This window comes from Balearica regulorum, chromosome 3 (assembly GCF_011004875.1).
Source record: "Balearica regulorum gibbericeps isolate bBalReg1 chromosome 3, bBalReg1.pri, whole genome shotgun sequence".
In the NCBI taxonomy this organism is placed as follows: domain Eukaryota; kingdom Metazoa; phylum Chordata; class Aves; order Gruiformes; family Gruidae; genus Balearica; species Balearica regulorum.
The window spans coordinates 114933679-114959262 of NC_046186.1; the positions used below are offsets into that span (position 1 = coordinate 114933679).

General features: G+C 38.6%; 1 protein-coding gene across 10 annotated transcripts in view; it reads left to right on the forward strand.

Moving 5' to 3' along the window:
- The window catches only part of EHBP1 (EH domain binding protein 1), a 382104-nt gene that overhangs the window by 207950 nt on the left and 148570 nt on the right, over positions 1–25584 (forward strand). The window lies entirely within an intron of this gene.

Consider the following 25584-nt stretch of genomic DNA (forward strand, 5'->3'; position numbering starts at 1 on the left):
TTTATCTCTCATTGATATGGTTTCATTATGAACTGTTTCTCAGTAACACGATTTAATTTTTATTTATGTTGGCTTTTAAAAAGAAAAGTTACTCTCTTACTGAGTCAGAGTAGTACCACACAGCACTGAAGTGTGTGGAAGCAATGGAATTTGCATGTTATCTTTTTCGCCTAAAAATGCTGCTTTTTCTTTCTTGTCGATAACAAAAGTGATTTGGATGTTCAAAGGTAAGGTTTATTCTCATCACCAGTGACTGAACATTTAAAAGGGCTGAAAGCAAAGTGCTTAATTTACACTTTTGTTTTTAAATGTCAAGTTTCTATTTTCATTTACGAGGCTCAGGAACACAAAACACAGTTTAGTTACTGTTTCCTGGAGTTTCCTTTTCTTTCTCACTTAGTTTATTTTAATCAGGGAAGTCTCCCTCAGCAATTGTCACTGTACAAGTAACTCTGGATAAAACAATGTCAGTATATTTCTCAGCCAACCCCTCTTGGGTATAGTTGGGTTTCCTGTGATGTTGCAGCAGATTTTTTTTTCAGGAGCTTATAGTGGGCATGTAGACTTCATGTTCTAGTTTGTAACACATTGCTTTTTTTACGTCATCATATGATATATAGAGGTGCAGTAGTACTGCTGCTGCATGCTGTTCTCGCTCTGCCTCAAATCTGCTTCTAGCTGTAGTAATACTTGCAGGGTGGGAGGTTGCTTCGGTTGCTGTACCCCAAAACGTGGCCTCTGCCAAAACATAGGGAGATGGTTCCAATATGTATCAGTCATGGAGTAATCTTTTGTTATGTTCAAACTTACTCTTTACAACCTCACTTATGCCAGTTCATCCACAAGAACTGCCAAATAGTCATTGATAGGTAGATGTTTATCCTTAGATTAGAGGATATATAAATACTATCCTCAGAAAAATAAATTTAATAGTTTTACTGCAAAAATTGAGAGCTAAAGCTACTATAAAACTGGTTGCTTTCAACCACCTCCTTGGTTGTTTTTTGTTTGGGTTTGCTTTTTTGGTTTTGTGTTTTGTTGTTGTTTGGGGTTTTTTTAAGACAAAACACTACTGAAAGCTGTAGATACTGCCAAAAAAATCTTGTCTGCAAATCTATTTTAAGATACAGAGAAACTCTTCTCCAAGAGTAACAGCTCCGCTTAGTGGTGGATGAAAATATGTTCATCTGTTGGAGCAAGTAATAAATGATTCAACGGCTGGTAGACATTTCAAAGCACAAAACCACCTGCTTATTAAAAATCTGGAAGTCAGGGAGGCAGGAGGTTGATCTCCTTCCTCCCTTACGTGGTTGACATTTACCCCTTTTCAGGCTTAATGTACGGTTTTCCTGGTTTTAAAGGAACATGTTTATCACTGAACCTGGCAAGGACAAGTCACCTTTAGGAAGTGTGGGGACATTTACAGTTCTTTGGGGACTTTTCCTTTTTGTCCAAGTACGTTCTTTGCCCTCAGAGGCTGCAGGGTTTCCCTTCCTCCTTGGTTAGCAACACTCAGAACGCAAAATACTGAAGCCTGAAAAGTTTATGAACATTCTTTCATTATGAAGCAATCTGAATTCTGCTAAAAACATTTCTTTTGAGCTTTTTATTACTATTAAATGTCAATCTCCAAAATAATTTTGTAATGCTTCAATGTGGCTGAGCAAAGATCAGCTAAAAGAGATACTCAGCTGAAGTTTGATGCCTCTGCTGGCAGATGCTACCAAATTCAAAACAAGATTATTCCGGACTTTGAGAGGAAGTAGTGGTGAGGTGATTTGTGCAAGATAACCGTGCTGTAAATGAAAATGAAGCAAGATATTTGGGGTCTGGTTGTGCATGGGGTTTTTTTTCTTTTTTGAGGGGTTTGTGTTGGGGTTTTTTTGTGTTGGGTTGGATTTTGGGTTGTGTTTTTGGTTGGTTTTTTTTTTTTTAATCCTGTGAATACATTTACTTTGTGATGCATCACTTGGGTTATTGTAGGATTTTTTTTTCTAACTGTATTTTTAATGTCTTAGCCACTCTATATTCTAGATGAACCTTTATCATCTACTGTATGTCAAATCTGTAAATAATTTGATCATAGCATGGTTTCTTAATACTTAAATGTTGATATTCATTTTCCATCAGCCTCTTCCATGTCTACCTCCTTCACAGCTGCTTCTTTGTATATTTACTGCTAACTTTCTTGTGTCTAATTTCATCTTTGTTTAACCACACTCTCTGTATTTGATTTTCTGTTTGGTTTTGTTTGTTTGTTGTCTTGGTTTTTTCTGTGAAGTAGTTCTTGGAGTTGTCTTGTTTTTTGTGCTCTTCTGAATAATAACATTGGATGTTCAGATTGGCTGTTGCAAGTTGGAGAGCAAGAAATTCATAGCTAAGAATAAGATTCACTCATCTGTGGAGAGGTAATAGGCTTTCAAAATCTTACAGGTTGCCATTAGTTTGTTTTGCCTATTCAGTTTAGAGAACAAGGACTAGTTGCCTTTGATTTAAAAATATAAGCCACTTCCTCTAGTAAGTGAATTTTCTCTCTTGTTGCTCCTACGGGTAATTTGAACACGTACTGTTTCCACACTTTGTTCCTTTCACTGTCTGAGCTCCAGCTACCACTGTTATTTTTTTCAGCATTAACTTCTAATTTCTGATATGAATTGCTTTCTTGGAGTATCTGATGTACCAGTATCAACAAAGAGCTTCCGTGTGGCAAGAGACTCTATAGGTACCAAACAGCATTTAATGTCTCCACCAAACTTTCTGCGGGGTTTCCATGCTCGCCCATCTAAGTAAAAGAACAGTGCATGTTTCTAAATATATCTTTGTCTTTTAGCAGTAAAATAGTTTTCAAGTGGAGTGGCCAGTGCTGAGGCAATTGTTAAGTGTGCCCTCGGAGGTGCCAGGAAGAGGGCAGCTGATGAGTTTTAGTCAACTTGAAATGAAGACTGCATCTCTAAGAAGAGTTCAGCTGACCTGAAGCCTAGTTAATGGAAGAAGAAAGGGACAGGAGGGAAGAGTGGAAGTTTAAATTGGTCCAAATGTGTTGAAGCTTTCACTGGCTCTATGTACAAGAACTTTGTCTAAAATAAAGGTAGCTGAAGTGATGGAAAAATGTCGTTTTGCTTCCTAGCGTGCATGCAAAAGCACATAAGAACATCCATTGAGGATGGATCGTCACTTTTGCTTGTTAGCTGACAGCTTTGTAGACAGCTACCTTACATTCTTAAATGAAATTGAAAAAGTCATAGGATGTTTTCAGAGCTTTTTGTAGAAAATGTTTTTTTTGAGCCCAGATTTGTGTCTCTAATAGCGAATAAATAGTGTACTAGTATATTCCAAGGTTCATAGTAGGCTTCTCCATCTGCCCTCCTGTGCTTCGTGTTTCACCTTTCTATAGGTTATTCAAAGGGCCCAGGGTTGTGGTGAGTGAGCCCTTTCCAGTAACATCAATGTAATCAAGGCATTGGCAATCATTGCTGTATTGCTGATACTAACCATGTTCCTCTTTTTATGTGGCAGGCCTATTAAAACATGGTCTTTGCTAAATACAGAAGAGGACATCCCAGACCTACTAATTTGGCAGATGAATGGAGAAAAATACCCCACCTGTTTTTGAAGCTTTGCTCTTAGATTCATCTAGGCTGGGGCTGGAGGCAGCCTCACCTGTCCTGGCCTGGTGACTCAAGGCAAACACTTGCCTAAACTATTTTTAAAAAACTTTTTAAGATGAGGTCCCTGCCAGTGCTCCATTGCCCTTGCTGTTGGGAATCGTTCTGGCCTAGGTCTGAGTTAGTACAGTTTAAGGCTGCTATTTCTTGTCTTACTAGTTAGAGCTATGGAGAACAGATTCTGCTTTCTGTGTGACTGGAGGCTCCCTCCTTTCTTGCTTCTGACTAATCAACCACAATAATGTGATAGTGGTTACACATGGGATTTCATTTCCCTTGATTGCATTAGCAGATCATTAGCATTCTCTTTCTGAGGACTCATTTGTGTGAGTGAGTGTTCAGTGTCCTGCTCCGCTCACACTGCCCGTTGCTTTCAGGGATGACTAGTGCCCAGCTTTGCCTGCACAGCATCACCTACCTGGTGAAGTATTGCCCCCAATTTCCAGGCTGTTCTTCTATGGAGATCGTGGAAATTGAACTTGCTTCTGCATCTATCCTTTCTAGAAAGTCTTCCAAAATGTTTTGGTGACCATTTTAGACCACTGTTTTCTAACAGTGCCTTTTTGAATATTAAGGTAATGAATGGTGAAGAAAACCATGCCAACCTTTGAAGTTTGACAGTGATTTATAAGATGTCAGGTGTACATTCTTCTATGAGACATGTCCGTACGTCTAGTCATTTTTTTTACACCTTAACCAATAAGGGTATTCTAAGTGGTTTCTCCAGGAAAATATGTCCAATGAAGCTGCTGAACTGAGAAGAAAGGACTTTAGAATTTGCTGTTCATGCTACAGCAAACAGTTACAAAGAATAACAAGTTTAAGCTGAAAAATGAGATCTGACTTTTCCTTCTGTCTGTTGCTCTTGTGTAACTTCAGGATCCCTAACCCAAAAGGAATTCTGAACCGGCCTCCGCTTGAATGTGAGCAAAGCCTCAAAATGAAAGAAATGTTAAAAAAAGTTACAGAACATCTGACACAATCTAGGTTCATTTTATTGGAGCAAGTGCATTGTTACATTTTTTTCCCCCTAGAAATTCTGTATCATGATTGCTTATGGTTATTTTTCATTCTGAATGTCCTAAAGCATGTTATATCACTTACAGGTTTAGAGACATTATTTCTGTCTCCTAAAATGCCCACTTGTTATTTTTAGGTATGACAACACAAATAGAGGTGGTAAATACTGTGAAAGTAATGGGAAACAGAGGTCAGGTGGATGTGATGTAGAAATGAATTTGTTTCTAGTCTTAAAGGTGACCACTTTTAAATGTGATACAATAACTTAACTTCTTGCTAATGCTTCATTTTTTCATCAGATTCAGCTCTGAATATGTTGTTTTTGCGAATGAGGCTTTTCAGGAAATAACAGCTCATTTGAACTTGAACAGTAATTAGCCCAGAATTTTGGTAAAATCAGACTTTTATACTGGGGTTTAAATCTCTTTTACTACAACAGTGGTGTGACACTAACTTACAAGAGAAAGTTTTTACTTTATATCAGAACAAAGCCTAAGTCTAGATGTCCAGTCTTCCCACCTGTTTCTTGAAATAACTGTTGGGAGGCAAATGCCAGCGTAGTGTAGTGAATTGAAATTCTGAGTACTGTCAATACCGTTTGCAGAAAGAACTGGGGAAGAAGACTGGCACATGAAATAAGATGATTCCTTATTTGCCGATCAGTTGCTATACCAGAATTTATTACAAAATCTTGGGTATCTCTTCTAATACATCTTTGTAGCATGTGAGAGCTTAAGTTTAAATTGGCTATTGGCTTTATTTAAGAAAAAGTAATCAAAAAAGCTCCATCATTTGTTTTGTATTTTCTGCTTGAAATAAATTTTTGGCTTAAAATAAGAACCAACCAGGTTAGCCTTTTTCTGAATTAAATGTCTGCATTTAATACATTTAGAACAGGAAGCTCATAGTTCAGACATGCTTTCCTGGTCCTTTAATTCCGCTGTCATATTCTGCTGTATGTGATTATGTGAACTGTGACTGTCTGCGTAAATTAGGCTGGGTATTCTGGTCTAGATACAGCAAGGAATTAAATGCTGCTTTGTCAGCCATCTCACTCTTGCCGTGCTTTAAATGTAATAGAGAATCAGAAAATTTGTTTTACCTTTAGGTTTTGCTTACATTAAATATTTAGCACTTTGTTCTAGTTGAGAAATCTCCCAGATTAGGTTTTTGGAGCCAAACTTGCAGAGATCGTCGTCTCGATTGGCTGCTCTCGTTCTGAAGGAGACAGGGTAGGAAATCTTTCTAGGACGCCTGATCCTGTGGGGTTTTTTTCAGTAACACGTTGTTTCTTGTGTGCACCATGATGGTGTTCCTGTGCAATTTTAACTAAAAGAAGAAAACAATCAGAGGCAGGGTCTCGGCTTTGGTAAGGAGTTGTAGAAAGGCCTGTGCGCAAAGCGAATAACCCTGGTTTAGGGCAGGTGTCTGGGAGTGGGTGAGCTGTCTGTCCACACTGACCCTGTGGGGGTCACTTACTTCAGCAACTCCTTAGGTTAGGCATCTTCTCTGAAAATTACAGAAGATAATGGAAAAAGGATTGCACACTTGAATTCTGCTGGAGAAATTTTGCACCGAATGCTGTAAGACGAGCAAATTATCACCTGTATTTAGGGCAAGTGTTACATGAGCGAGGCATGAAAGACTGGGGGTTTTATGGGTGTTTTCCCCTCCATATGGCACAGCACACGGAGAGGAGGCACCAGCAGTCCTGGATTGAGGTGGGATCATGAGGGCAAGTGCTGCATAAGCTTTTGTGAACAGCTCTGTCAATGCAGTCGTGTTCTGACCTGCACAACCCCCGTATCCCCAAGCAAAGCCTGCTGGTCACTTCAAACAGCATTCGCTCATGCAATTCTGCTGCTAAGTCCGCAATAGACATTTTACTTCTGACCAAAACAAGACTGTGCCCAGATCACCTGAAATTAGGGCCACCACTAATCCTTTTTATCATTAATATGTAATAATCTATTAAACCAGAGCTGTGAGATGACAAAAATCTTATCTGAATGAGAACTTTTGAAAGAACTTTGTTGAAAGAACTTTGAATATCTAATTAACTTTTTACACTTTTAATCCCTTATTTATCTTGAATCGGTAAAATAGAGTATGAAATGTGAGTCCATCCAACTCTTCTCTACTGTGTTTTTTTCAAAAATAGTTATAAAAATTTTCTTTTGTTATTTGATTTTTATCTCCCAAATGAAATGCAGTGCCCAAACTGTCCTTTAAATAATGTTGTTTCTGATGCTGTGTTAATAACTGCACTAAGTGGATCTGTATCAAGTATAATTGCCTGCAGATGATATGGCAGTTTTGAAAACTCTATTAGAGCATTTCAGTTTAAAATTTTCTAGAAAAGGGGACATCTTATTTTCTGATATTTGTACTACAATTACATGAGAGGGTCTCACAAATAGAAGATGGAGACAGGAGGCCGCAGGGTGTTGGGCAGAACAGCCCAACACAGAACAGCCTGGGTATTGGGCTCCAGCTTTATAAGCTCAGTAAGTGCAGTACACCATAACATTTACAATGGAACAAGTTTGATGACATATAATTTATATGGTTATTATTGATTCACAGTAGTAAAGTACAACTGTTCTCTAAATTGCTAGAACCATTTTGTTTAGGTTTTGCAGAGGGTTATTTTCTGCTAGAAGAATGTGTCTCCTATAGATGTGTGTACTGTGCAAGACGGCTGATCAGAGTTGCTATCAGTGGTATTCTTTGCCAGCTGGAGGGAGGAAGCTGATAAACAAGGCAGACAGCTTTGGAAACGAACCTCTAATACTACATTAGGCATGTTTAAAACCAGCAGTGTGTTTCAACCACTCTTAGCATATGTTTATTCATAGAAAATCAGCAGTAAAATATACTTGCCAGCACACAGAAGAGACAGAGTCTGCATGAGGTCATTTCTCTTTCAGACATCAAATACAGAAGAGTGTCTTGGTAATTGTTTTACAGTGGGGTTCTAATCATACTCTAGGCATAAGCTGAGCTGAGCAACTTGCCTTTTAATAGAAAAGTATTTGCTTTTAAGCTTGTTCAGCTTGCCACTTTTTTTTGATTTTATGTGTCAGAGTGTGTTTTTTGCATTTACATACAGTCACAGATACGTGTTTGCTCTTGATGCAGCTCAGAATATCATTATGTAAAATGCCACTGTCTGGGGCAACATTATGATGGATAAATCTCTTTTTTGACCTGGTAGCCGTACGATGTTAAAGCAGCATATGTTGCAGCCATGTACTACAAAATTTTCAGTGTGGAAAATGGAGAAAATGGCAATGCATTTAATGAAAAATATTTTTGACATAAGTCACCTTCAAAGGCAGATAATCTGGGAGTCCAATTGAATACGTTGGTTGATTTGAGATAATACCTTGCAATTGCATGTGCTCAAGCTACAGAAATATGTGTCAAAAAAAGAATTAAAATGCTCATTGTGTAAAATGTAGCTCTGGATTGAGTAACTAGATAGGATTGTACATGCAAGCAGTTGTAATTTAACTCAAGGCATATTATTTAAAAATAGTGGCCACCAGTAGAACAGTAGCCAGCTGACAGAAGAATAAGAATTCTGGCTTCCTAAAAACCTTTGTTATTAGGAAAACCATCTGGCAGTGCAATAGCACCAAGTGTTATTGCCTTCAGCCTCATATCTTTGGTTATTAGTTGTCTTAATAGAGTTTAATATAATAGAAATTAATTGACCTCCCTAACTTAATTGATGCCATTCCATTCAGGGTTTTTTCCCTCCCAGCATATTCTTCAGTCTTGAATTGATATTGCACTGTCATATTGGGCTTTTTCATGTGAGGTTTCTCCTTTCTCATTGTTTCACATTATCTATATCTGGGTTAAATTGTTTCTTGAGTCTTGACAGGCAGCATAAATGAACTTTTTCAAGTGTGGTGGCAACCTGGGACTAGGCTGGAAAGATTGCATGAATAAAATGGCAGTGAATAAAGTGCCATGAAATGACATCTTGTAGCTGTTCAGTATTTGCTGTGGTTCTACATACTAGCATAAATATAAAATTAAACTGAATTTCTGCCAAATTCGTGACCCATACAAAGTTGTAACCCTGAGCTCAAAGATTGCTATTCTGAGCACAGGATTCTGTACTTAAGCAATGGTTCTTACATTTTCCAGTAGCTTGAAAAATAAAATGTAGTAATATACCAAACATGATTAATTTAAAGCCTGAAGACGATACAGTTGTGTTTTACATTGTGCTGTTAAATAGTAATATTTCTGCTTCTGGTGTGTTTTCTGTATCCCCAAGCAAAGCCTACTAGTCGCTGAGACCAGAGCTGAGAACTAACTGGACTGTCCTTACTGGGGGTCTAGCAGGTTGGCAGAATGGCAGGCTAGGCATGACGAATGCCGGGCTCTATAAGTTTATTTTAATACCCTGTGGTGCACTGTCTGAAATAGGAAACTGCTAGGTCTGGATCTGAGGGCTTTGTGTGCAAAAAATAAATACACGTGCTAGTTTTCAGAGATTTTCTTTAAAGACTCTTAGTTTTTGCACATAGTTTTAATGATTTATACCATAAGAGCATTTTGCTTTCCATGTTTAAGTGCTAAATAAATTCAGAAAAGAATACAAAAAGAATGTAGAAATCAACTGTCTGTGGCAAAGCCTTATACCTTTTCACCTCTCTTCCCCACCCTTGGGCTGCTTTTTTTTTTTTTTTTTCCTCCAACCCTAGTATTCTGGTATTATTTGTCCTTGAATACATCTTTCCCTGAAAATGAGAAGTGCAAGACACAAGACATGGCTAATGTTGCTGCATAAGGAACTGTTGCCTGGAATGGAAAGGTGAGACCAATGGAGACTGTGTGGTCAGGTAATGTGGGCAGCAGGGAAAACTGGAGCAGAGAGAATGAGCTGTGGCTGGGCCAAAGTGGAATACAAGCAAGGGAAACGCTCTTGCAGAAGTAGCTCTGGTAAGTGCCAAAACCATCAATGATAGAGGCATCGGGTGCTTGCTTCCAGGAGCAGCCGCAGGAAGGAGCATGATGAGTTAGGGAGGATTTTGTCTGTATATTTGTCAGTGAAAGAACAAAATGGTATATTTAGAAAATAACCCTAAAAATCTGTCAGCAAAGAATTAGTATAAAGTTTATGTGCTTGTTGTTCCATGAATCATCTGTATAAACCTTCCCCATAATTAGTTTTAACTCATATTATATAAGTTTAATTATATATTATAACCAAAGAAACTCATTTATTAGGAAGGATTTGAGGTATTAAATAGACTGCATAAATAACTAGTATGGACAGTGTTGAGGAGGGATATTATCTCAAAGGATATTTAAGATCTGTGGAAGAATTTTGGGAATTGGTGAAATAGTTCTGGCTTTAATGCGGCCTACGCCATGACTATCTCCGCATCCTTTCTCTGTGGTCTCCCCTTTGGATGAAGCAGCCCTCTGCTGCTTCATGGAAACCAAGCTTTTTTTTTTTTTTTTTTTAAATTTCTGTAACTCGTACGTATTGTACTATACTTCGGGAAGTAGCTTAGTGTCTTTTCCATTAGTTCTTGGTAATTTCTTAATTATTTTTTCCCCCCATACCTCTAATTCAGTCTTTGGAAGTTTGTGTACAGGTTTTCTGTAAAGAGTCTGTATTGCAGAATTGGGAATTTGGCTGACCCTACTAAGTGAGCAAGTGTAAGGGGAACATGTGGAAGCGTGAAGTCGACTGTGAGGGAGAACATGGGGAATGTTAAGGGCTGACTTCTTTATGCATTACAAATTCCAGTCGTCTTTGGTCCACCACACACCACTGTTGCTTTGCAGTTGATGAAAATTCATTATGGGTCTTCACATGCGTGCACTGTAACTGTACACTCCCTCAGAGCAGCTGTGGTAGGCATCCTAAATTATGAGTGGTCTCCTGAGCTGGTGGCAAGTTGTGTAGCCAGACCAGAAGTAGGAACATTGCTGCTGGTTTTTGGGCAGATGGGAACAGTCTCAGAAGAATTTGGACCTCATTTCCCTTGAACATTTCTCAAGCGTGGACATTTCTTTGCCACTACCACAGGAAAAATATGATTGAAGGTATGTCCTTAAAATGTCAGTGGTTGTACTGGTGTGGTCACGGCTGTTCAGCTTGTTATACTTTGGAGCCAAACCCTTTCAGAAATGAAAAGAATTGTGTCTATCTTCATCACTTACATTCGAATCACATTTTTTTGATATTTTCTTTGCAAGTGCAAGCTGGAAGGTGCTACTCTAAGTGACAGCTGAGTTTCTGGAAGTCATGGTGTGGATGGCCATGATCTGGTGAGACATGGCTGTCTAATCTTCAGTCCCATCTTGTCCCCAGCAAGCAAAACTCTTCAGTGTCCCTTGGCACGTGCAAAACTTTTGTCCTATAGTAGCAAAGTTGCCACAGTTTTTAGAAAGGCACCATTCTTCTTCATTGGAAAAAATCTGTCTCAGTGCACTGGAAAGTGGTTTTTGGTTTGATTTTGGTTGGTTGGGTTTTACCTGCTGGGCAAAGGTGAGTTGGAGTAATGGGCAGTGGTTTAGAGCTGATAGCGTATGGACTAGAAGAAAATGGTTAAATATGAAATGGATTTTGGCTATGGGGTATTTGATCTGGAAAGGCCAATTGTTTAGGTCAGATTGAACGCTCGTGTCGAAGAATGAGCTTTCAAGTCATCTTCATGTTGCTGAGTAATGCTGAAGATACTCATCACTATCATTGCAGGGAAGAGCTCTTACATCGTCTTCAACTTCAGTATGAGTATAAATCAACAAGTAATCTGTAACTCTTATTTGAAACTGGGTGTGGTGGCACAAGTAATTGTATTTATTCTCCCTGTCTTCATTGAAATCCCCACCCTGCAGCACCTTTCTTGTCCCAGCACTAGTTGGGAGGCTTTTCAGAGGTTATTGCACAGTGATGAATAGCTGAGCACGCAATGGCCAAAACAGTTCTGGCATCTGCTGACCCATGCGATGAGAGACAGGGATGTCTCCTCATGTGTTGCTAGCTGTTAGGCTGAACGTTAGAATTTAAAAGGAAGGAAATGAAATTGTGTGGGACCACCATCTCTCAGCATCTGAATTTTCCTGAAAGCTTTAAATTATGACAGAGTTTAATCCACCCTGTATAGCATGTCCTGGTGAAACTCCTTGCAGAACACTAACTTTGCATAATGCTGGTAGTGTGCTACAACCACTTGATGGCACCCTTTGATTTGGTACATACTTCATTAGCCGTAGCGTAGTGCAGTGTAGCTGTAGTATATGTAATGGAATAACATGTAAGAACTAAAGACTGCAAGGTATCCGGTTAATGTAGAGATGAAATGAATGAAACAGCAAGGCTAAGCTTTCCTGACCCTTCATGAGAGAACAGATGAAAAAAGGAAGAATAAGCTATTGTGCCGAAGGGAGATGATGAAATTCAAGATCCACACACATAATCTCTGGCTCAGCCTCTGAAATGTTAATCCCTGGGTAGAATTATTTGAGCTGTAGATTGCAATTTATCATCAAAATGGCACTGTGTCAAACAATACTTCTTGTATGTGTGATGTTTAGAACTATCCAATTTTAATATAAAATGGTTCACAGAGCACTGTCTAAAATTTAAGTAGCAACTCATTAAGCTCAGTATGTTTTTTGCTCATTTCTATACACCCGTGGTAATCACGTAGAGTTATATTCCATAGATTGCTCTTAGAGTCTTTTACTAGCTGTATAGTATGTTTTAGGGAGTGATATGTTTTGATTTGAACAGTGACAGGTGATGGGACTGCTTGATAGTAATTGTAACACAAAGTGGTCCAGGATGTTTATTTTGAGATGAGGTGCTCAGTTAATTTCTACAACAAAGGAATCTGCCAAAAATTTGCTGATGGTTTAAAAGTCCCCAGGATTTGAGATTACTGTTTTGCCAAGTTGTGCGAACAATTATTTTGAGGTTACAAAAAATATTTTCTCATTATGTTTTACAAGCTGGAATGCCCTTCAGGTTTTTCTTTCCTTGCTTTTAGAGTATGCCAGTAGAGGGAGCAGAAAATTACCATCCTGGTAAGGATAAAATATTCTGCACTAAAATTCACCCCTTTCTCCTTTGGAAATCTTAGTATTTCATACTGTAGTCTGTTACTGAAAATAAAAGATCCAGTAACTTGAGAAAATGGAATTAGGAGAAGATAAAAACAGCCCCAATAGTTTCTGAAATGTAGGAATGTGTGAAACAGCACAATAGTTAGAGAAGAATATTTAAATCCCAAAGACATATTTAGAAAATGGAATTGCACCTTTTTTCCCCCTAGTACTTATGGCTTGTTTGAAAATCACCATGTAATTTTATTGTTACAGCAAAACCCAAAACGTTTTAGTGTATGCTAATAAATTTATTTCTCTGCATTTATTTTTAAAAGTGGCCTCTATATAAATGTGCAATTAAATTGTGTAAGGCTTTTTGCAAATATGAAATACTTAAAAATAGAGGGTTTTGTTGTATGTGTCACATTTTTTGCTTGAGAGGCTGAAGGATGAGAAGGGAGGTAATTAAAATCTCCTCTAACAATATACCAGTATCAACAAGAGATTTTGAAAATCTTTGGCATGTTTGGCTAGCAGGTATATACCCAGCGTTTTGGAATCGTAGGCCTGACTGAGCAGTCATGATGGCTGTGAACTGAACTATGAAGGAGACATTTGTCTTGGAGTGGGACCTTTTGTGTTAATCCTTCCAACCTTTATATCGTAGCATTTCATGATGGTATTTAGTCAACGAATAACTTGTATTGTGCACTTGTGATCCCTCTCCATCAGAAATGAGTGTCTGTGTGGAATAAGTATCGGTGTTAGATCAGAATTATTATTTTGTTTTATATTTTTCCTGCACTGCAGCCTTTTTTCCTCAGAGACTGGTGCCTTAGTAGCACATATATTTCCTAGATTAATATTTATAAGTGGATACTCAGGAGATGAATGTGATTATATTGAGTGTGCAGCTGTTTATTTGTGCATGCAGTTGTTTTCTGTGCGCCCTAGATAAACATGTTATCAGGGTATATCTGAGCACGGATGTTCAGGTCTTAAAATTACCCACACTGGTAAGAGCATTTTATGTCCACAAATGCATATGACAGTGTCTGCTTAATTTTAAAAAGCATAGGGTGAGCTTCACCCCTGTCTGCCCAGCTCAAACACACTATGCACAGAGTATATATGAGCACCGTCACTGGAGTTTTGCTGCTTTAGAGAAGGTATCTTTCTCCTGTGACTGCCTTTTGCATGTCTCTGTGGTCTGAGTTGCTACATCAGATTGCTATTTCTGTTTTTTGCTGCTGCATCAGCCTTGGTATTTTAGCTGTTTGGGCTTGCACTCGCTTCCCTGCTGATGTTCTGCCTCCTTGTTAGTCCTGTATGATACACTGAGAGCAGGCGTGCTTTCAGAAAATGGGTGTTGGACAAATTACACAAAGGCATATTTTGTGCTGAAGCCTCTATTTGTATTAGATGTTTTTGCAACTTAAACCCAGTCATCCCTTAGTTGATTCTATGGTTGTGGGGTTTTTTGGTTAAAAAAAATATTAAAAACTACTACATGTTTACTTTAATCAAAGTTAGGTTTCATTCTTTCACACTGCTATGAAAGATAAAACTTGTGTTTGATAAATGGGGGGTTCAAATTTGGTTTCGTAATAACTTTTATACGAGGCAGTTTGATCTTTGAATTATGTATGAATTTGGGGATCAGATTTGATCAACTCAGTAACACTGAGCTATTTAAGTGTTTGTTTGTTTAAACTTCCATTACATATGAGACACTTGATTAAGATTCTTGTGTCCCATTTTGCAGCATGGTAATTAAACAAACGTAAAATCTGTCTTTAAACCAGAAATTGTACAGAAGCAAGTCACAACAAATCTTGATAGTGTTATTTTGTGTTCTGGCTGGAAATGGCATGAAGAAGTCTGTTAAAGAACAGCTTTTAAATGTGTCCAGGATGTGTACATGGATTTCATTTTCAACATTTTAATGTTTATTTTCTTCTAAGTAAAGATTTTGAGTTGCAGTACATAAAAAGAACAAAAGGGAGTTTTAGTTTCTTGTCTCTGATTTTTTTTATTGTTTTTTTAAAGTACTTCTACTGTATTTTAGAGTTGCAAATATCAGGAAAAACCCATACACATTTGTGTACAGGGCTTGTGGATTTTTTTTTACTGAAGCGAAGCTAATGGCTGTCACGAAAACTTTGTTCTGAGCTTGCTGTATTATCTGGTTTTTATATTTCTTTATAAGGAGTGTACTAAAAATAAATAGTGGTAATCAATCTCTGTAACGATTTTAACTTTGAGTTTATCTTTCCAAAGAAACCCAAGTTTAAGCGCCTGAATGAATTTTGACTTGACAACATTAAACCTGAACAGATTTGTGCTGTGCGTGTTGTGAGCTTCTGCATTCCCGAGCTAATTGAATGTAAAGTGTCACACAGAACTGTAGTCTTTTCTGGTAAACCTGGACAGACAATAATAATTACTACATTGAACCTTGTTTTCTGTGCAGTTGAAGCACAACAGTGTACACTTGGTTTTGTTTAGGATAGATCTGGATTAATGCTAGCTTACAATTATTACTCACAAGGCATTATCATTTCAGATCTGTGCATTTACTTTTAAGGTACGCCAATTGCTGTAATTAATTAAAGTGCTGCAGATGCTGCTGGTTAAGCCAATTTAAAGAACAGAGCGTGAATTTCCAGTTATGTGAGCTAGATAATGATAATGCCTTAACGTGGTAGTCGCTCTTGTGAGCCAATTACCGCTGTAGATAGCTGAAGCAGGTCTGTGGTTCACTCTCTCTGCCTTCGCCTGTTCTGAGAATACACGTCTCCTTTTTATGCCTTTTACTGCTGAGTAATCTTAGTTTTCCTCCCTGGTTGTGGGGTGGTCTGACTGACAGCTTTTACTCTTAATAAGCTTAGAGGTAATAATCCAAGTCTTGTTGGTCAGATGTACAATATGCCTTTTAGTTTAATTTTTTTTTCCTGCTCTAGTTTTGCCAAAACATCAGGCTCCCTGTAATATTATACAATTGCTATTGCTATCTACCTGGGACTGAAGCACTTCTTTCTGATAATTGATTAATGCAGACATCTCAGTGTTTTTACGTAACAATAATTATGAGATTGTCTGCTTATGTTTTGTTGGGTTTTTTCTGTTTGCCTTTATTGTGCAATATTTTTAAGTATGGATGGATCAAATGTTAAGTTAATTAACCTTGAGATTTTTTTCGATTCCAGAAGTTGGGTTAACTTCACACCCAAGAAGTAGAGAAGAAAATATTTTCATTAGAGATACTCTGTATTTATTAATTTATTCTTGTTTTTTAGATGGCAACATATGTTAATAAATAAACCATTGTCCTTGCTTTTTGTACACATATGAACGTTTTTCTAGGGGAGCTTTAGAAATGTTGAGAGTACTTGTACCTGTAACACTCCAGGAACGTTCCTGATGTAGCTGGAATGTGGAGGATAACATCTTTTAAAAGAATGTACAGAAACTGATTATTTGAAACTGGTATTTACTTTGTAACATTTATTTTTGTCAATTACAATTTGTGCAAGTCTAATAGTAATTTACGTAGATATAAATAAATGGGAAGCTGAATAATATGCAACATACTTGGTGTTTGACTTGCCAATGCCCAATTTCATGTTTCAGGCTTAGATTAGGGCGACTCTGTGCCATGAAATACTTATGTATTTTTGGACTCAGCTATACGGTTGTGTCAGGTATATTTGAGTAGGGCTAATAACATACTAATAACCTCAGGAGTGGCAGCCCCTTAGGACCATGGAGCGGCTGAACCTTAAGAAAATGGGTGCAGCCAAGTTCATATGCAAAATGAGGCGAGAGTGGAATTTTCCTAGAATCAGAGCTGAGAGAACAGGTTTTCATCCGGGATCTGTAAACAAAGCCTTAAAGATTTGGTAGGGCTCTGAGAGCCTGGTGTAGACGCATGTGGAATGGGCCTGGAAGAGAAACAGGGGAACATTGTTTTGTAGTAGTTGAAGCTTGGGCCCAGACAGAGATGGAGGAGGAAATTGGCTGCAGAGGAGAAAGGAGTCCATAATTTCTGAGAGGGGGTGGAAGAGAACAGAGTGCGCTACTTTAGATGTCTCTGGCTTCGCTCCAGAAAGTGGAAATAAAGACAAGAAAGTGCAGTATTTATTGCTTTGCTTTTTGTGTGCTCTTATGTGACCTGAAACAACAAAAAAAATCTTTTTGGGGAGCCTTAAAAAAAATTAATCTTTGTCTTGCTTCAACAATCCCCTATCTGCAAGGATGGAGAACTGAATACACACAGTCTGGAATTGGAAGAGTAAATCTCCATAAAATACTGGGGAGCCTGAAAATGCAACCATATGGGATGATGGAACCATTCTCACTTTGCTGCTGTCAAAACAGGTGGTTTCTTGCTCCTTCCTTTCTGCTCCCCACTTTGTGCTGCTGCCCCTTCAGTGCACCAACACTGGGTCTCACCTGGCCTTTGGAGAGCTCATTTGTCTCCCTGACTCAACCAAAAACATTGTAGGTTGGTTTTGGGGTTTTTTTCTGGATGAGTTTTCCGCTAGATTAGCGAGAGGAACTGGGTTATGAAAGAAGAGCCAACAAAGTGTCAGGGCTGGTGAGAAGCAGGAGCACATGGCTGGAAAAACAGGATGCAGGTAGGAGATGATTTAGGAGTTGAACACTGTCTGGTTGTTTGCAGTGTCAGGTAGGAGTTCTTGTTCCTCTTGTTCCTCTGCTCTTGTTCCTCTTGTTCCTCTGCTCTGGATGAGGAAATTGAGGAGAAATAGGTGTTTCTGGGAGCCCTTGTCTTGTACGCTGCAGGAGCTCACACCTTGCACCGTAGCATGGCTGCTCCAGATGGGCCTGGCTGCCTTCACTGGCCCTTTCTTGTCCTCCTACCTGCACTGTATCAGTGCTGAAGGAACCTTGTTCTGGACAGGTTTTGGGCACATCAAACATCTACCAGCTAACAACCACATTCCTTCACAGGGAGCAGAGACCTGCTGCTCAGAGGCCCTGTGGTAGCCTGCTTGGATCAAAACAAGCTTTCCATCTTCTCCTCTCCTGCTGTCCTCTCATCCAGTGCTATGGTATGTCAGGGGCACCCCAAGAAATAATTTCCTTCTGTGTGGAGCACTAGCCATTCTTTCTAAAACAAACTTGGTTAGAGTTTCCCTTGGTTTGGGCTGTTTCCTGCCTCACATTATGCTGGACTCTCTCTGATAGTAAGATGAAAACCCTAAGTTCATGCTTTGTTTTTGGTGATGTTTAAGACGGACACTTACTAGACTTACGCAGAGATTTTATAAGATGGTGATACCATCGGTCTTTGCTGGAAGTTTAGAAAAGAATGAGACTGCAATGGCTGGGTGACATTTGTGGCTTCAAAGTCATTGTGGCCAGACCTCCTCCTAACCTGAGTCAGAGCTGCACTTACTGCTATATAGTTACACTAAAAATAAATCTCTTCTTGCAAAAGTATGCATAATACTCTGCGTGTGTGTGTGTGTGTTTGTTTTCATGTGCCATAAACCCAGAGATAGAATCTCCTGTTTTATAAGGGCTAATAATTTGTTCCCAGATTTAACAAGGTGCTTAATCACATGGCTTTCTTTAACTTGATTTAATTACAAGTACATCATATGCTTGAAGTCAGGCAAACATTTAAATACCTTCGTGAACTGAAGTGCATCCTTTTTGGTGTCACTACATCACGGTTTTGATGGACATGGAAGATTTATGGGCCTTATAGACAAGCTTTTGTGCACATGTTACCCTGTGATAGCTGAGGTCAGTAACACCAGATCAAGGCCAAACTGTTAGTTACAACTGGCTATAAGTTTCCATAAGACTTTGCCAATACATCTTAATTTTCATCATATTTTTCTTGTAATAGGAGAAGAATCCTGTAATTACTATTTGCTGCCTGTCCTACTTAGTTTTAGAGGGTTTTTGGATAAATTTTGTAATGCAAGTTACATGCCCTGAAGGGTAATGTTTAAAGAAATTGAATTGTGGGGCAGAATTTGAAAATACCTTTTTATTATATTAAATATGCAATAATTATTGGTCTTTAAGACTGCAGCAGATTGCTTTGGGACATAAAGCTCTTACTGCCCAGTACTTGGTGAGAAGGAAAGAAAAATGGTGTATCAAGTTTTTTGCAATTAAAAATCTGGAAAAACTTGTTTAAGAAAATGTTAGCCCAAGAACATGCATCTTTTGTCAGTATAATATGCAGCCCTGAACGCAACTCTTTTTATCAACAGTACAGTGTTTCATATTTAATCAACATAAAATGAAGTGCGTCCCTCACATGAATGTAACACAGATCAAGTCTCAGCCAAAGCAAATAAAAGAATGAATGCTTTGTTAATCATCCATAACTAATTTGTGCATACACAGAAAAAATGAAATCTGTCTTTGACAAGAGCTTTTTTCATAGACGCAGCAAGGGAGAACTGAACATGTAATGTGCATTAGTAATAGTGAATAGCAATGGGGAGATCTGAGATGTTTGCCTGGGATGACTTCTATTTTTTGATAGTAACAGCATTTAACTGAAACCTAAGATAAGAGAAGGGAGGATTTTTTTAAGTTGTTTTCCAAAATATAAGATGACAAACCTGTGCTGAAGCAGACATGAATGGGTTCCTGTATGCCTTGCCATATATTCATAAGTATTGCAGGGAACTGCCACATATCTCTGTGACAAACTCGGCTAATAGATAATACACAGTGAAGAAAATGTTAAATGCATTGCTTCTTTGCACAGGCAATATGATTGTGTTGCTCTAGTGACAGTGTGGTTATGCTTGATGGGGCAGCTTCATTACAAGCCCCTGTTTTCAGGCTATTGCAGCTTTAAAAAAAAATAAAATCACCCATCGGACTGAAATTTTTTATACTTGTCAGCCTTGAGGTGATTTTTACTTTGAGTATAAAGTTAGAAGAAATCCATTTAGCCGTTTCCCTGATTGAAATAAATTTGGAGAGACGGACAGGCTTTTAAAAAGTTACGGTTCATGTTTATTGCAGAGCTGCATTCTAGAATGCTTTATGTTTGTCCGTGCTGTTAAAATGTAGATTATGTTGTTTATCAAAAAACCCCAAACATAACTGCACCTGCACCATATACTATTCTCACTTTTGTGTGCGCATAGGGTGTGACAGCTGAGATGTCTTACATGCGTGAGCATGCCCCTATTCTAGCTTCACACAGATCTTAATTTTCAGTTACCTCCCTTTTACCCTAGTTCTATACCTACCCTTTGCACCCTGCTTTTTCCTGCATATGTCATATTCAAATCGCACATCAGTGGTATGGTGTTGGCCAAGTCCATTGATTCAAATAATTTTATTTTTTCTCTTACTTCCTTTGCTCTGTGGAGGGGAGTGCTGCACGCAGGAACCATCGCTTGCAAACCACACTGCTCTTAGGTAACAGCCTGGAGTAGGTTTGCATTTTAAAATTGACTCACCGAGTTTTTTTGTCCCTGATGGTGAGCTGCAGGTTTGGATAAAAGAAATAGTCGTAAAGTGGTATGGGTAAGAGAGCTATATGTTTGCATGAAGACACTTTCTTGAAGAGCCAACTCTGGAAGAGTGTGTTTTGGGATTGATATAATGACCACAGAGCTGTAGGAGTTATGGTGGTCTTGCAATGTGTCCTCCAGGGTGGTAGCAGGGAAGGGCAGTGAGAGGGAAGGAGAGAGACAGAGGGAAGAGCCCCAGCAGGTCCAATAACTTTGCTGTAGTTTGGAGGACTTTTCCAACTGTGTTATATCCTCTTGGTGTTACGCATTTTGGTGTTTTTGGCACATGCTTAAAGTGAAGTTGTGAGGAAGAGGGAAGAGAATAAAAAAAGCACAATCATGAATTTAATAATGGAGGTATTATTGGACACCAATGTAACTGAGATGTTCACTTTGAATAACATCATGCTGGTTTTTTTGAAGTGGCCTTTTAGTCTAAACCTAAGATATTACCAATATGATAAATTACTTGACCAAAGGACTCTGGTCTGACAAGGAGAACGGTCGCTACGTGAGCATCACTGTTTAGCACATAGCCATCAGGCATTACAGACTGTACGTCCATTCATTCTGTGCCTTTCAAGTTACAGTTCAACTTTCAGTACAGAAATAATATAACATAAGAGTGATAATATCTTTGCCTGACACTGTTAAAAGCTTTTCTGTGTCATAAGCCTTGCAAATTTTATGTCATTTAATATTGTGCATTCACTCTATGGAAGTTATCCTCAGCTAGTAACAACTGGTTGCTGACAGACTGGTATTTTACAAAACTCAATGTAACAGATTTTATTTACGCTAGACAATTAAGTCTAGAACAATGTTATATGCCATCTTAAAATATAATATTTTCTGGAAAGGTGAATAAAAAATATAAGGTTGCTGGAGCAGTTAATCTTTTGACCTTGTTTCTTCTTTAATGAGTGTTACGTCGAACTTTCTTCCTTGTTGGAGATTACAAAGGAGCTGAATAATGTGGTTATGTTTGCAAGTCTAAATAATCCGGAGTTAATTCTGGGGTCTGTATCATATATGTCTTCCTGCACGGCATTTGTTTCCTCAGGAGAAGACTTGTAGGTAGGCACAGCCTGATGTACAGAGCTATAGACCTTTCAGTGACTGTTCTTAATATTATATTGACTCACGTTCAACATTCACTGCTGGGCTTGAGGTATTATTTCAAACCCACCTTTTTAATGTCAAAGATTCTGGGTCTTTGTCTTGAAGTGACACCAAGAAAGAGTAAGCAAACTTAGAGCTTAGAATGGAAAGTGAAAAGAAGCTGTAAGCAACAGAAGGGTTTTTCACATCTGAAAACAACAATAAATAGCTAACTAGTTTACACTCTTTTGGGGGAAAAAAAAAAAAAAACAAACCAAAACCCAAAACCCCACATTTATTTTTCCACTAAAGACTGCCTTCTGTCAGGGGACACTAACTGGACATCTCTCTTGTGTATGTGTTAGAAGGTTCAGTAGCACCGTTCATGGGATACCTCTGCATAGAGCAGGTAAGCGATAGAGTGAATCATAAAAATGGAGACTTCTTGCCAGGCACTTGCAGGTGAGCTTAAATCTAGGTTTTATAACAGATATTGCCTATTATTTAAGGACAAAACCCAGAAAACAGTATGTGAGTGCCTTTAGTCAATACATGGAAAAATGCGGAGTTATGAGCTGCTGAGCAGTAAATAGTCATGGGTTATTAGGTCAGCTCCACTGTCCTCCCCCTGGAGAGAGGAGGTCTCACATAATAGGTTTTCCTTACTCCAGTTTCAGCTAAAAATTTAGGAACCAACTTTATCGTCTGCTGTTTCTTCCCTTCTATCATTAGGTAAATTATCTGTATTTCTACTTTGTATTGAAGCTACTTCTACAGAAATACTACAGTTATACAATGAACCCCTCAAAAGTAGGGAGAAAAATAAACCAAACCAGGATGAATACCATTTGGAAGCGCGCCAGCCGAAGCAGAGGGCGAGAGTTGCTCTCAGAGGAAGACAGCACACTGTGAAGGATCCAGCTCAGCGGCACACAGCTCACAGAAAATGAAGGACTGTTATTTTCTGCCAGACTGCCAGCCCTGTGTGCAGTGCCTTTCCTCACCTGCCACATAGCAGCAGCAGCTCAAGCCCAGACTTCTTTAAATCTGCTCCTTTGAGAGCAAAGGTTTGAGGATTTAAACACTGAGTTGGTAATAACAAGTTTCTCTGCCAACTTAGGCTGAGCCTCCGTGAGCTTGTGTCCTGTGTCCACGGCAAAATTAAAATTCTGTGCAGGAGTTGCAGTAGGACTTATATTTATTGTCTTAGCTATCTAAAAATTATTTCATCTCAATGGCTTCTGCTTACTAATGATTTATGTAGTAATACATTCAGACTTGGACATAGCTGCAACATGTACCTTAGCAGGCACAGGGGAGATGGTCAGTAACTGGCTGCTGTAGCATTTGGGCTCAGGAAAGGAACAGACAATTCCTGCCATGCAACAATCCTAACGGAGAGAGCAAATGGCTTGCTCTCTCAGGAGAAAGCAAGTGGAAAGGGAAGCAGAATACCAGACAATATTAGGGCATTAGTGAGCTCAGCATGTTGAGATCTAGGCATTGCAAGAAAAGGTGTGATTTTTTTAATACTTTTTTTTTGTCGCTGCTAAGTGGTACGGGATAGTCAAGTATTCCAGGGCTCCTGAGCAGTACAACACAAGCTGTGTCTCTGCATACGCAAGCAACAGTATATTCATGAACTTTGCAAAGCTACAGTAAATCTTGCATAGAGTGTGAGGACAGACTGAGTTTAGCAAGTGATCAAAGGCATCTAACAGTAAATTTAAACCTCTCATTAATGGAAAAAAAGAAACTTGGACAGCACTTCTAGATGAAGCGATCTGAGAGAGCAGGGAGGAAGAAGACTACAAATACTAGAGCAACTGCTTTTCAGCATCACTTATCAATCTCATTGCGTCCTTCTGTGGGAGAGTGCTCAGGAAGCATTCCTGTTTTACTAAATAGTCCAAAGTAGAAAGCAAGGAAGACTACTTAAATGGATTCGCAAAGCGGTCCTCCACATCCTTTGCAAAGGGTTGTATTTCAGGGTTCTGCTTATTAAAATTGTCCAGCTCACCTGTAAACTTTTGTCTGTTGCCCACTTTAGAAGTGGGCACCTGTCTCATACGTGTGGTCTATTGATAAATTGCTCAACTAAAACTTTGGTCGTGTACGTTTTTTTGCCATCTGTCTGGTAATTGTCTAAGAAGCTTAATGGTCTTTTTGTTACCAGAACAGGACCTCCAAATTTTCTTGGTGGTAGTTTGCGTAGTGTAGATGAATTACCTCTATTTATTAGGTATAATTTAATTTTCTAAACTTCCTATCTGATGTTAATCTTTGGAGATTTCCAGAGTCTGTGAAGGCAAAGGATTAGTCTGTGAAGATGAATTGTTTGTTGTTGCCCACAGCAGGTTACTTGAGCACACCCACAGGTAAGACTTTTGGTCAGAAAGGACCATTCACTACATACCTCAGTCTCTCAGGGCACTAGTGAAATCACGTGGGGCTATCCTAAAAGCAGATCATAAGACGACAGTAGCTGTAGTAGCATATTGTATTTTCTCGTTGCTTACTGAAAATACTATCTCTGCCGGCGCTAAGTAAGAAGCGGTGTGTTGTGCTTCCAATATAATGATTCATCAATCTATATATGCTATAAAACCCATCATGATGGTGTTTTTGAAGTAGCCTTTTAGCCTAAACCTAAGATATTACCAATATGATAAATAATTTGACACAAGGGCTCTAATCCTGACAAGGATCACTTTGTGAGCATCACAAATAGATATTTATATAATCAAGTGCAGCTGTTTCAACACTTACCTATTTTTTATTTCCTTCCCAGTCCCCATGTCTAGGGCTCAGACTTTTATGGTATGTGCAGAATTTTTTAAACATTAAATTCACCATTCAAATGCATCATAATTCTTAATAATGTTCTGGATACCTTGAGCCATTATTTGCTTTTAAACAAGTTTCCAGCACAGATCGTACTGCCTGCATTCCGTCCTCCAAATCTCTCATCTGACTGTCTAAATTATTTTAACTGACATAGTTTCTAATTTACTCTCTCCAGTTGAGAGCGCTCCCTGTAGCTTGTCTATTTTAGCATTTAATTGCTCTATACTCTCACAAATTAAATTCTGTAGTGATCCATTTTGCTCTGCCGGTGAAGCAGTGATCTTTTTCATCTAAGCAAGATGGCGCTTGCAACTCAGCCGGCAGGGCTGGCATCCAGCATCGGGAGAGGGAGAACTTTCCCATTTCCTCTCCTGCCGTGTCTGGTGGCTGTAGAGGTGATGGGGTTTGTGCTGGAGGACAACTTTCCTTCAAAACGTTCTCCATTCAATTCTGAAGCAAAAGGGAAGCAAAATCCTCAAAACTTGTTCTTCTCAAAGGGTTTTTACAGCTAGAAAAATTGCTTTGTCTAATTATTTTATGCCCATGTGTGCAGCAGAATGCTCCTCTTTAAAATCTGCATATCTTTGTGGGCTTTTTAGCATTTGCTTTTATAAAACGTGAAAAGGCAGCCTCTAAAAATATTACACTGCCTGACTTCCTTTTCTGGGAGAAAGATAGTCAAAACTCATTGTTTCATTTAACAAAATAACAATATCCAACTAGGAAACAGGTCTTTTTTGGAAAATGTTTGTAGAGTACTTACACCTTACTTAATATATTTCTATTAAAGAGGAACCATTTAGTATCTAAATAAGTAAGAAGTACAGTATTTTTTTTCTCTAATTTCTGCTGAACGGAAATATTTTACTGTGTTTTCTCAATATGTGTGTATTCAAAGGAGGGCACTTGCGTCTCGGGGATTAAGGACTGCGGTGCAGCAGGGGTCAAATGTCTGTATAGGCAAGCCGAGTTCGGGTGTGTAGAGGTAAAATACATTCTGCTGTTTTCTGTGGAGGGACTCTTTCCCCAGTCCAAACAACCCACAAGAATACACCCCATGAACAAAACCTGGTCAAGGTTTTGATTCTGTGTAATTCTAGAAGTGTGAAGCCAGTTTAACAGAAAATACAAAGCTGTTTTTTATTTGCACTTCTTATATTAACCTTGAAGAAGACTTACCAGACAGTTGGTAATTACAGGACACAAGGTCATTAAAATTACATTTTTAAGGAAAGAAGGCTGCATGAAATTTGCATTATTGCATTATTTGGGTCTCCTTTAAATTAAATGTCTGAGTTCAGACCTTTCATATGGAGGTGTTAATCTTTTGACTTGCTTCATTCGGA